The 12,231-nt window shown below is 45.2% G+C and overlaps 1 long non-coding RNA gene across 1 annotated transcript; it reads left to right on the forward strand.

Moving 5' to 3' along the window:
* Positions 1 to 3,950: 3,950 nt before the first annotated feature.
* LOC146870203 (uncharacterized) lies at positions 3,951 to 11,580 on the forward strand. The gene is made up of 3 exons (XR_014969971.1): positions 3,951 to 4,297; positions 4,883 to 5,087; positions 8,993 to 11,580. It is a non-coding gene; the product is annotated as an uncharacterized LOC146870203 (long non-coding RNA).
* Positions 11,581 to 12,231: the final 651 nt, after the last annotated feature.

Here is a 12,231-nt window from a genome sequence, read left to right on the forward strand (position 1 = left end):
GTGCTTTCATCATGGATGGTAGTCAGCATGTAGACATCTCTCCTGTCTGTAAACTTCACAGCAAGAAGCTCCTGGCAACGCAACGCACTGCACTGTCCCCGCACAAGCTTTTGACAAACAAGTTCTTTCGGGAAACCTTTACGGTTAGAGCGGATTGTGCCACAAGCAACAGTGTCCACTTTGGCCAATTCCCTGAACAACCGCACGCCAGTGTAGAAGTTATCTACATATAAATGGTGGCCTTTTTTAAAAAATCCTCTACCAAGTTCCCAAACAATTTTCTCAGTCACTCCAAAAGTGGACGGACAACCAGGGAGGTTAAACCTAGATTCCTTACCGGTGTACACCCTGAAATTAGAGACATATCCAGTCCTACTGTCACACAGCATATACAGCTTTATTCCATAGTGTGCCCTCTTACTAGGAATGTATTGCCTAAAAAGCGGCCCTTGAACAACACCAAAGACTCATCCACTGCAATTTCTCTACCAGGGGCATAAATCTCAGAAAATCGATCAACAAAGTGATCAAGGACAGGCCTAATCTTAAAAAGACGGTCACAGTCAGGGTGATCTCGTGGCAACGCTAAACCATTATCAACAAAGTGCATCATCCGAAGCAGAAGCAAATACCTGTCACGACTCATGACTGCCGGAAAAATAGACGTTGCCATCAAGGGACTGCTAGACCAATATGAAGACATTGATGGCTTCCTTAGCAAGCCCATCAAAAAAGTTAAACCCAAGAACTTCTTCATCTCTTCAACATTTGTGGGAGTCCACCGAGTAGCTCTAGAGTGCGGCTTAAGACTGGCACTGTTGTCCCTCAAAAACTGTTCGGCATACAAATTAGTCTGCTCAACAATCTCTGCCAAAAACACATCGTCCATAAACAACTGAAAGAAATTTACCGGCAAAAAGTTTTCAGTATTCACTCTAGACCCTGGAACACCAGTAAACTCTGGCAATGCCGGCTGCACCATGCCAGGGGCAACCCAGAGGTCATCACTTTCAACGGGAAGCCTTGCAGCCCCAGCCTGCAGCCCAGATGCCTCTTGCCGCACTACACCAACGGGAAGCCTTGCAGCCGCAGGCTGCAGCCCAGAAGCCTCTTGCCGCACTACACCAACAGGAAGCCTTGCAGCACCAGGCTGCAGCCCAGATGCCTCTTGCCGCACTATCGGCACATCAGTCTCCTCCTCTAACACAGGCACTTCATCCGCACTAAGAGTATCTTCATCATCCGATGACTCCATACGGAGAGACAACTCACTGCCAGAATCGTCCCCTGCCTCCTCTCCCTCAGATGCAGAGTCAGTCTCTGAACCATGGTCAGAGGAAGACTCAAACAGCAAACCAACAACCTGCTGAGCAGTAATCCTGCGGCTAGCCATTATACTTACTAAGATAGAAGACTGCACAAACAAGTCAACAACAACCAACAATGTGCAAACCAAGTAAGTAAAGAAATGTGTACCTTTATCACAAAGATCAATGTACTCAAAAACTATACAATCCAATTACAAGAGACAGCTGCACTCACCAGAAACCAACTCTGCAGTGACACAGCAAAAACCAACGATATCAAACTAGAAAGAAGAAAAAAAAACAAATTACTCACAAGACAACAAAATACACATCGAGCACCAATGCAAAAAGTTTTTGACACTCAAAAACCAAACATACTGCTATTATTACACCATTTGCAAAAAAAAAAACAGGCAGAGAAATCAAACACATTTACATTGTACAAAAAAAAGTCTCTTACCAAACTACACAAACAGCAGAACCACCAGTAACAAAACGGCAACATGAAAAGAGGAAAAGCCTTCACCTAGAACAAAAAAGTTAAAAAAAAAAACATTACAATTGCAATTCACAAAAAATATAACAATAAACATTATAACATGCTATGTCACTACCCAAATGGTCAATCGGGTTGTGTGCCAGGTGGGGCAGAAAACAAATTGCACCCTGGAAGCGAGGGGTCACTTCTATTTTTAATTGAACTAATTCCCTGGTGTCTAGTGGGCTTTTCTGCCCCCCCTGGGAGCAGAAACGGCGAAAAAATAAAACCGATCTGCCCCCAGAGGGGGCAGAAAAGTCTACAAATAAATTAGGGGCCCAAGGAAGCGACCCTTGCCCAAGGGGTCGCTTCCTACAATAATAATTAGATCCCTAGTGTCTAGTGGGCTTTTCTGCCCCCCCTGGGAGCAGAAACGGCAAAAAAATAACACCGATCTGCCCCCAGAGGGGGCAGAAAAGTCTTCAAATAATTTATGGGCCAAAGGAAGCGACCCTTGCCCAAGGGGTCGCTTCCTACAATAATATTTATATCCCTGGTGTCTAGTGGGCTTTTCTGCCCCCCCCCCCCCCCCGGGAGCAGAAATGGTGAAAAAATAACACCGATCTGCCCCCAGAGGGGGCAGAAAAGTCTTCAAATAATTTATGGTCCAAAGAAAGCGACCCTTGCCCAAGGGGTCGCTTCCTACAATAATATGTATATCCCTGGTGTCTAGTGGGCTTTTCTGCCCCCCCTGGGAGCAGAAACGGCGAAAAAAAAACACCGATCTGCCCCCAGAGGGGGCAGAAAAGTCTTCAAATAATTTATGGCCCCAGGAAGCGACCCTTACCCAAGGGGTCGCTTCCAAAATAAAAAAAACACACATCCCTGGTGTCTAGTGGGGCATCCCTGCTCCACGATCGCGACGCTGTGCGCGATCGTGGAGCAGGAATGCCCTGTATTGAGACATCAGGGGAGAGGAAATACTCTTTCCTCTCCCCCGATGCCTCAATACACTCCAAAAGGCCCCCGCCGCCCCACCGGAGCAAACAACACTCACCCTGCCTCTGTGGACGCCTGGAAGCAAATGGCTTCCAGGTGTCCGAGCGCTTCCTGATGACGCTGGCGTGCGCTGTGCGCGCTGATGTCACCAGGAAGCATGGGGGGGCTCGGGGGTGGCAGCGGTAACTCTTCCGCTGCCATCCCCGTCTGTGGGGGCAAGATCGATGCCCCAGGGGGGGAGCGCCAGCGCTTCCCCCAGGGGCTGTCCTCATGACGGAGCGGTTCCGTCATGAGCACAGCCCAACCGATGCTCATGACGGAACCGCTCCGTCATGAGAATCCAAGGGGTTAAAGAAATTTAGGGGCATATTATCAAGCACGGCGTTAAAATTATCGCCGCTTTAGCGGCAGAAAACTGCAGCTAAAGCGGCGATAATGGGCTTGATAATATGCCGCAGAGAATTCCAATAGAAGCCCATGTTGACACCAGAACATGGGCTTCTATGGGAATTCTCTGCGGCATATTATCAAGCACATTATCGCCGCTTTAGCTGCAGTTTTCTGCCGCTAAAGCAGCGATAATTTTAACACCGTTTCTTGATAATATGCGCCTTGGGTCTTGAGGGAACACTACTTGTGTGGTTTTGTTGTAAATTGGCAGCGATTGGCTTAGCATTAGCGGAAGCCATCTAGTATTTAGAGGCTATCTTGTCCATTTTGTGGAATCCATTTTGTATTTCTGGCAGCCATTTTGTTTGGCATGTGCTGCCACGTGCTCTCCATGTGCTCTGTCCTCCCTCAGTGTTGACTGCTCTTGTAATCTGCCTAGAAACAAACTATATTTAGCATCTTCCACCTTCGCACATGCCCAGTTTAGTTTGCAGCTGTCCTTGCAGCTGTTAGTAGTATGTAACTGTCAGGATGTGTTTACTAGCATTGTCAAACTGTTAACTCCTCCTACTTGTCGACTGTGCATTTCTATATGACCCTATATGTACATAAAACCTTCTCCTGTACTTGTACCGCCCTCTTTTGACCCCCTGTGTGGGTATAAAAGGACCATGCTCCTTCTGTTCGGTGTGCTACTTTCATGCATTACCGAAGGGTGCTGTGTGAATGTAGTTCCACCTCATGAGGTTTATTAAACTTTGTATTTTCTATTCCAGTTTCTGTGCCAACTTCTTCCTATTGGTCTGAGGACTCTGTGCAGAGAAGGGTGCTGGTGGGCCTAGCTGAGGTCCACTTTTACAAATTGGCGCCCGACAAGTGGGGCTCATCGGCGACTCGGATGCCCAAAGGATTGGTCGCGACGAAGGATTGGAATCTCGCTCTGGATGTGATCGCTGCCCGATGAGACCCGAGTCTTGGCAACCACGGCGTTTTTCCTTTCTTTCTGATCTGACATCCAGGTGGTGCCGGTCCTCGACTGAGATCTCTTCTGTTGATTCGCTGTGCAGTGACCATTTGGTCGATTTTAGAACTTGGCAGTTGGAACCTGGACACCAAGTGATTGGTAAGAGTCGTTCTGCGGCGCTTGCTGTTGGTTGCGTGAACGAATGAAGCGTGAGCAAGCCTTGATTGAAAAAGAACAGCGAAAGAACATTTATGCGAAAGCATTAGAGTTGAAAAACAAAGAAATAAAAGAGTTAAAAGAGAGAGAAGATAGGGAGCGCAATTTACAGGTAATTGGCCAATACGCTGTTCGGCGGCCCCTTTATCCTATACTTAATAAACCACAAGATGATTTCTTATTATTAGATCGTCCTCCACCTCCGTATACTGTTCCTTCTGCCCTTCATGAGTCAGATGAGGACTCCAGTTCAGAGCACCAGAAGGCACGAGAAACTTGTTCTATGTTGCCCGCTGAGCGTGCGTCCCAGCTTAGATCTGCTGCTCGTAAAGCAGTTCGTAGCACTGCCCCGCCTCTGAACTTCTAGATAGTATGAATGGGTGGCAGGAAAGGGAGCAGCTGTATTTTACTGAGGTGTTTGCCGCAGAGGTCCTTGAGCTGTTTAGGAAATATTCTGAGGAGTTAGAGCCCGACGATGTAGCAGATAATTGTAAGCAAATGCGTGATGGTGTTTTTGTTTTCTCCTAGGTGACTGATACAATCAGGCGTTTGGTTAAACTGCGTGTTGATGCAGTTCGTTTGCGAGAGGAGAAAAAGGCTGCAGACGTAGCTGCACAGACATCTCAGACCGGCATGGCACAAGCTTCTATCTTCGGAACAGATAAGACTATGATAGTTCATGCGAAACCTATGCGGGAGGCCGCGCCTTTGTATGTTCCTCCTAAATGACTGGGTACAAGTGATGATAAGGCTTCTATCGATGCAATGGGTTATTTTATTTATAATTGGGTTTACACTCCTTGGAATAGGACGGATGTCATGGCACTTAAAACTGCATTGCCTGATCCGCGGAAAATTCCAGCCGCTTTTTATGAGGAAGTTGAGCTCTTGTACTATGACTTTGTCTGATATTGATTTATTTTTTCGGATCGATATTACCACCTGATATGTGGAGAACTGTTCGTAAAATTGATGATCGTGCAGCTTTTGGGGCGTTATAGAAAGACTTAGAACAAATGGATGTAGAAAGGAAACCCGCACAGAAGCCATGTTGGTTAATTTTAGATCTTCCTGCAGCTATATTAGTTAAGTTAGAAACGATTATTCCCCCTAAAAAGATAGATTGGACTGTTTTAGCGTCTTGTAAGCAAATGGCAGATGAATCGGTCTCTGATTTCTTTACATGCTTTGAAGAAGCATTCCACGATTTTAGTGGCCAGTCATTGACAGATGACACGGGCAGACATCTGTTTGTCGATAAATATGTCGCAAACTTGTTTCCAGGAATAGCTAGTCGCCTAAAAGCCAGTGAGAGTTCATGGACTACCTCTTCTCCGGTTTCTCTCTTGACTATGGCTCAGTATTATGAACACCAGTAATTAGAAGCGAAGGGTAATGAGGATAAGAAGACTAAAGAATTAAAAACAAAAGTATGTTGGCTCAGTTTCTGGTTGATACAGGAGCTACTCGTAGCGCCTTGTCTAAACAATTGGTTCCAAGGGCTCCCCTGTCTGGCTTAACCATTACATCGATAGGTTTCGATGGAACCCCTTCCCTTAGCCCACTGTCACAACCACTTGCATTCCATGTTGATAAATGTACTGCTCCATGTCCATTTTTGCTTTCACCGAATACACCAGACAATATTGTGGGTCTTGATATGCTCAAGTATTTCAGGGCTACGATACGATGTTCTCCAGAAGGTGTACGTGTTATCTTGAATGACAACCATCCTGTGACTGAGGGAACTTGTCTTGTTAAAGAGGATATTGCATTAGCTTCACTCCCTAGTACTTTGTGGGCTACTTCAGACACTGATTTAGGGCAAATGGTTATTCCACCAGTACATATTAGTGTCAAGGAGGGCACTGTGCTGCCACATTTGCCTCAATACAAAATTTCACAGGAAGGCGAAGAAGCACTCATACGTATTGTCCATGATCTCATTGAAGTGGGGGTTGTTTAGGAAGTTCCTTACAATGTTTGTAACAGTCCAATTCTTCCTATTCTGAAAAAAGATACTGACACTAGGATTAACCGATTCATTATTGATTTGCGAGAAGTTAACAAGATTGTAGTACCACAATACCCTGGGGTTTCTGACATAACACTTCTTACTTTGGTTCCTCCGACAGCAACTACATTCTCTGTGATAGACTTGAAGAATGCTTTCTTTTCGATCCCTATTCATCCTGATAGCTCATATTTGTTCGGTTTCACTTTGAATAATCGATCGTATAGATTTTGTAGAGTTTCCTCAAGGCTATACTGAGAGTCCTAGTATTTACAGTCAAGCATTAAAAAGACAACTTGATTCTTTTGTTTTGCCTGAAGGTGTGGCTCTCATACAATATGTCGATAACATCTTGTTGGCAGCCGATACCCCTGAACAGTGTGAAAAATGTACTTTGTCCTTGCTTTCTTTACTTGCTTCCCATCATTACAAAGTGTCACGAAAGAAATTAAAATATTGTAGACCGAAGGTCACCTTCTGTCTAAGGAGGGACGTGCACTCACACCAGATCGCATTCAAGCCATTTTAGACACACCAGTGCCCCGTACTCAGAAAGATGTTCGTGCATTCATTGGTCTTACTTCTTTTTGTAGGCAATGGATATTAGGGTTTTCACACATTGTTAAACCCTTGCTAGCACTTTTGACTAAAGATACTCCAATGCCCCTCCCATGGACAGATGAATTTGAGACTGCTTTCCGACAGTTACGAGAAGTTCTTTGTTCAGCACCAGTGTTAGGTACTCCAGATTATACGAAGCCTTTTACACTCTATGTACATGAGAAAGATGGATGCGCATTGTCAGTTTTAGTGCAGACTCACGGTGACAAACAGCATCCCTGTGCATATTTTTCAGCAGTACTTGATCCTGTTGCTCGTGCGTTACCTGGATGCTTCCGTTCAGTTGCAGCAACAGCTGTGTCAATACGTCAGAGTGAAGGGATAGTTTTGTCACATAAGCTGTTGGTGCTAGTACCCCATGCGGTTGATGCCCTTTTAAATCAGGCGAAGACGCAGCATTTAACTAGTGCTCGTCTGACAGGATACAAATTGACATTGTTGGCCCCTCACATTACACTGAAGAGATGTGCAACACTAAACCCAGCCACTTTGTTGCCATACCCGGTGATTCAGTCTCAGTCACAGGAGTCTCATGATTGTATATTCCTTACTGAGGAACAGACAAAGGGTCTTGTCGATTTGCAAGACACGCCCCTTTCAAGTGTTGATGGGGAACTATGGGTTGTTGGGTCCTGTTTGAAGTTACCAGATGGTACAAAGTCAGCTGCATATGCAATTACAACACTTCAGACGGTAGTTGAGACAGCTTGTATTCCACAGAAGTCAGCTCAGGCAGCTGAGCTAATAGCTTTAACACAAGCGTGTGAACTTAGTACTGACTTATCTGTGAACATTTATACAGATAGCCGCTATGCTTTCGGAGTGACTCATGATTTTGGGCTACTCTGGAAGGAGAGGGGCTTTCTTACATCCCACGGGATGCAAATAATGCATGGAGAATTAGTACATAATCTCTTGACTGCTTTAACATACCCGAAGAGAATAGCAATTGTTAAATGTAGCGCACATAAGAAAGTAATTGATAAGATAGGACAAGGCAATGCTTTTGCAGACCAAACAGCCCGTGAAACTGCCATGCAGCGAAGCACCACGTCTATGTACGTAGTGAAGTCACAGGCTGAACGCTGGCATGATACCAGACAGGAAGTGCTAGATATGCCGAGATCTGCTTCTGCAGAAGAAATTGAGCAATGGTCTAAGGAGGGAACATTGGACGATGAGGGCTGTTGGAGGAATAAAGAGATGAGCAAGTGGAGATTGCCTACAGCCTATTTACAACCTATGATTCATATGGCACATGGGCTGGCACATGTTGGAGCCTCCTCGATAACGAAATTGCTCACACAAGTTTGGGAGCATCCAGAAATTGCCGGCACAGCTAAAAAGATGGTGCAGTCTTGTCTGATTTGTCTTCAGCATAATCCTGGTAAAGGGACACGAACTCCTACAGGAGGGTTTGCTACGCCAACCGCACCTTTTGAAGTTTTGCAAATGGATTACATCCAGCTTGAGCACTTTAACAACTTAAAGTATGTTTTGGTAGTGGTATGTGCCTTCAGTAAATGGATAGAGGCATACCCTATGAAGGACAATACAGCTCTCACTACAGCAAAGGTACTTTTGAAGGAATTCTTCCCTAGATTTGGTGTTTGTAAACTTTTATGGAGTGATAACGGACCCCATTTTATTGGGCAAGTTGTCGAATATGTCCTGAAGGGATTAGGGATAAAGCAGAAATTTCATGCTGCTTTCCATCCACAATCAGCTGGGCTAGTGGGAAGGTATAACGCCACACTTACATTTAAACTGGCGAAAATACTGGCTTCCACATCCTTGAATTGGCCAGACGCATTACCTTTGGCACTGTTGTCCATTAGATCAGTGCCACATTCGCGATCTGGTCTTACACCATATGAGTTGGTGTTTGGAAGGCCTATGAACATTTGGGGAATTCCTAAACCACGTCCCATGATGTACCATGTGTATTGATGAGTGACTACCTATCACAATTGATTAACAGTTTGATTTCTATTCATCAACAGGTTCGAGAAGCTCTTCCTGATAGGGCTGCAGGTGAAGGCCATGGACTTCGACCTGGAGACCAGGTGATGATCCGATCATTCCAGAGGCCGAGCAGCTTGGAACCGAGGGGGCGCGGCCCAGAGCAGGCGCTCCTTTTAACGAGAACTGCGGTCCGAGTGATGAACAGGAGGAACTGGGTGCACTCCACCCACTGCAAGAAAGTGCCGTCTACCTTGGTGGATCCTGCTGCCTTGATCGACCATCGGGACATCCTGGATACAGAGAGAGGCCAAGCCATATCACCTGACGAACCTGAGGAAGTGTTTCCGGACCACACGATTCCTGGAGTATCCCGATACCAACTGAGACAATGGAAAGAGCCTTCATCGTCAAAATAGACTGGTTGAGCAACCGCCCTGGGTTAGTGAAACGGAATGCCGATGTGGCAAGGGGGGGGGATCAGTCCTGTATAGTGTAGCGACACCTGTCTTGGCCCTCGGTGAAGAAACCAACGGCTGCCCAGGGATAAGAGCTCCAACGATTGTTTCCAACGACAAGCTGATCATGTCCACAATGAGATCAACTGTTGCTAAGAGAAAGATCATTTGTGCTATAGGGTTTGTTGCTGCTATGGTGGCTGTAGCAGTAATAACCTGGTTCGTTGGGAAAGTGGCTCCTGCTCGAGAGCTTTCGATCGCCACTACTCCAGTATCAGTTGAACACCACTACTTTATGCTTCCCTACCATGAGCAGAAGCATCGACAATCCTACTTAAATAATACCTTTATCCAGATGTTGCATCATACTCATAATGCCACAAATACTACCAACTGTTGGGTGTGTGGGATGATACCTGCACATCAAAAGAAAGGAGGAACACCTTTTATTCCTCTTCCCTTTTCTCATAATGGTTCTTGTCAAGCTTGGTATGCGCTTTTGTTTGCATCTGGAAGACGTACAGTAGGCGGGCTTCTTTTTCGCCTTAATAAAGTATGCTACCAAGATAAAGATGGTTATCCTCAAGCGAAAGGGACCAAATGGGAATGGGAAGAGTATCAACCGGACAATATTTCAACATCATATGTCTTCACAAATATGAGAAATTTTACCAGTAATGAACAATTTGTGATTTCTGTTACTAGAGCTAAAGCAGATCTATGTATAAGCAGTATTGGGAGAATTCCAGTGGGGAAAAGCGAATGCACTGTAATTCTGACTGTTGAAGGTGTAAATAACAGTAGTTTTATAGCCTCACATAATACCTACTTTATCTGTGGTAGCCAAGGATATTATCAACTACCTGCTGGGTGGTCAGGTGAGTGCCCTGTGTCCTTTCTATTGCCCCCTGTGTTTCTGGCACCTGCATCATACCACTGGGACCTTAAATTATTCGACGATATCTCTAGAAATAGATACAAAAGGACAATAAGTGCTGACGAAGTAGACCAAACTGATACCACTATGCAACAATATGTCGATTTTAATTTAGGTTTGTTCTTCTTTGTGGGTGCTGCATTAAACAGTAGGAAAATAAGACAATTGACTAGAGTTGTGGAAGCTGTTACCAATCAGACAGCTATGGCACTTGGGAACATTACGGAGGAGCTGCAAATTGCAAGGATTGTTGCTCTCCAGAACCGAATGGTTCTAGATGTGGTTCTGGCTGATCGAGGTGGTGCATGTCGCGTCATCGGTAGCAGCTGTTGCGTATTCATACCGGATCACTCACCTTCAGTATATGACGCAATATCAAAACTACATAAGATTGCTGCAGAAATTCATCCAGAGACTGGTACTTGGACTTTTGCTGGATGGTTTTGGAATCTTGTTTCTGCTTGGGGCTGGAAGCTACTGACTATCCTGTGTGTAATGGTTACGATACTTTTTACATGCTGTCTATGTATCCAATGTGGTCCAATGCTTTGCTCCATTTGCATCTCTGTCTGTATACCTGTCAAAAGGAATGTTGCAGAAACAAAGGCCCAACAAATGTTGAATAAAGAGGTGGCCGAAATAATGCTAATAGATGTACAGGATGCATATTTAGATTACCCCAGAGGAACGAATGTCTTCAGCTAATGCTAAAAGGGTCGTCTGTTGTAAATTGGCAGCGATTGGCTTAGCATTAGTGGAAGCCATCTAGTATTTAGAGGCTATCTTGTCCATTTTGTGGAATCCATTTTGTATTTCTGGCAGCCATTTTGTTTGCCATGTGCTGCCACATGCTCACCATGTGCTCTGTCCTCCCTCAGTGTTGACTGCTCTTGTAATCTGCCTAGAAACAAACTATATTTAGCATCTTCCACCTTCGCACATGCCCAGTTTAGTTTGCAGCTGTCCTTGCAGCTGTTAGTAGTATGTAACTGTCAGGATGTGTTTACTAGCATTGGCAAACTGTTAACTCCTCCTACTTGTCGACTGTGCATTTCTATATGACCTTATATGTACATAAAACCTTCTCCTGTACTTGTACCGCCCGCTTTTGAGCCCCTGTGTGGGTATAAAAGGACCATACTCCTTGTGTTCGGTGTGCTACTTTCATGCATTACCGAAGGTAGCTGTGTGAATGTAGTTCCACCTCATGAGGTTTATTAAACTTTGTATTTTCTATTCCAGTTTCTGTGCCAACTTCTTCCTATTGGTCTGAGGACTCTGTGCAGAGAAGGGCGAACCCCTTGCACTGGTGAGCCTAGCTGAGATCTACTTCTACAGTTTTGCTTGTTTTTTATCTTTCCCCCTGTTCCTTGACCTGACAAGTTATTTTTTAGGGGGGGTGCCTTGATAATTCAAATATTCATAAATGTTTACTCGCAAATCCTGCCTCACCACACGCCTTTATTTTTTACTTTGGCAGTGAACAGGCAAGCACCGCAGCGGCAACACCACTTGCAGCCAAGCGTTTTGGCCTTATCAGACCCACCCAATCTTGCGACAAAACACCCGGTTGAATAAGCTCTTACCGCCCTGCATCACAAAGTGCCTTCAACACCTACCTCAATATTTTTGGCTTATCCTCTATAACAAATGAATACTACTCTCATTTCTAAACCTAACCCAATTATTTAGTTAACAGGTAAGTACTTGGTTGTGGGAGTTGGTATTCTGGGGTTAGAACCAGGGTTCCCCCAGGGTTCCCCCAGGGTCAAGGATGCACTCTCAAAGCACCTTCAGCTACACTAGGGCGGCCGGGTGCAGAGTGCTGAGGCCCAATGTTAACCAATGGGGGATTGGGGCCCTCCGGTTGGTGGCTGCTCACTAG

The sequence above is a fragment of the Triturus cristatus genome, chromosome 1_1, assembly GCF_964204655.1.
Source record: "Triturus cristatus chromosome 1_1, aTriCri1.1, whole genome shotgun sequence".
Lineage (NCBI taxonomy): Eukaryota > Metazoa > Chordata > Amphibia > Caudata > Salamandridae > Triturus > Triturus cristatus.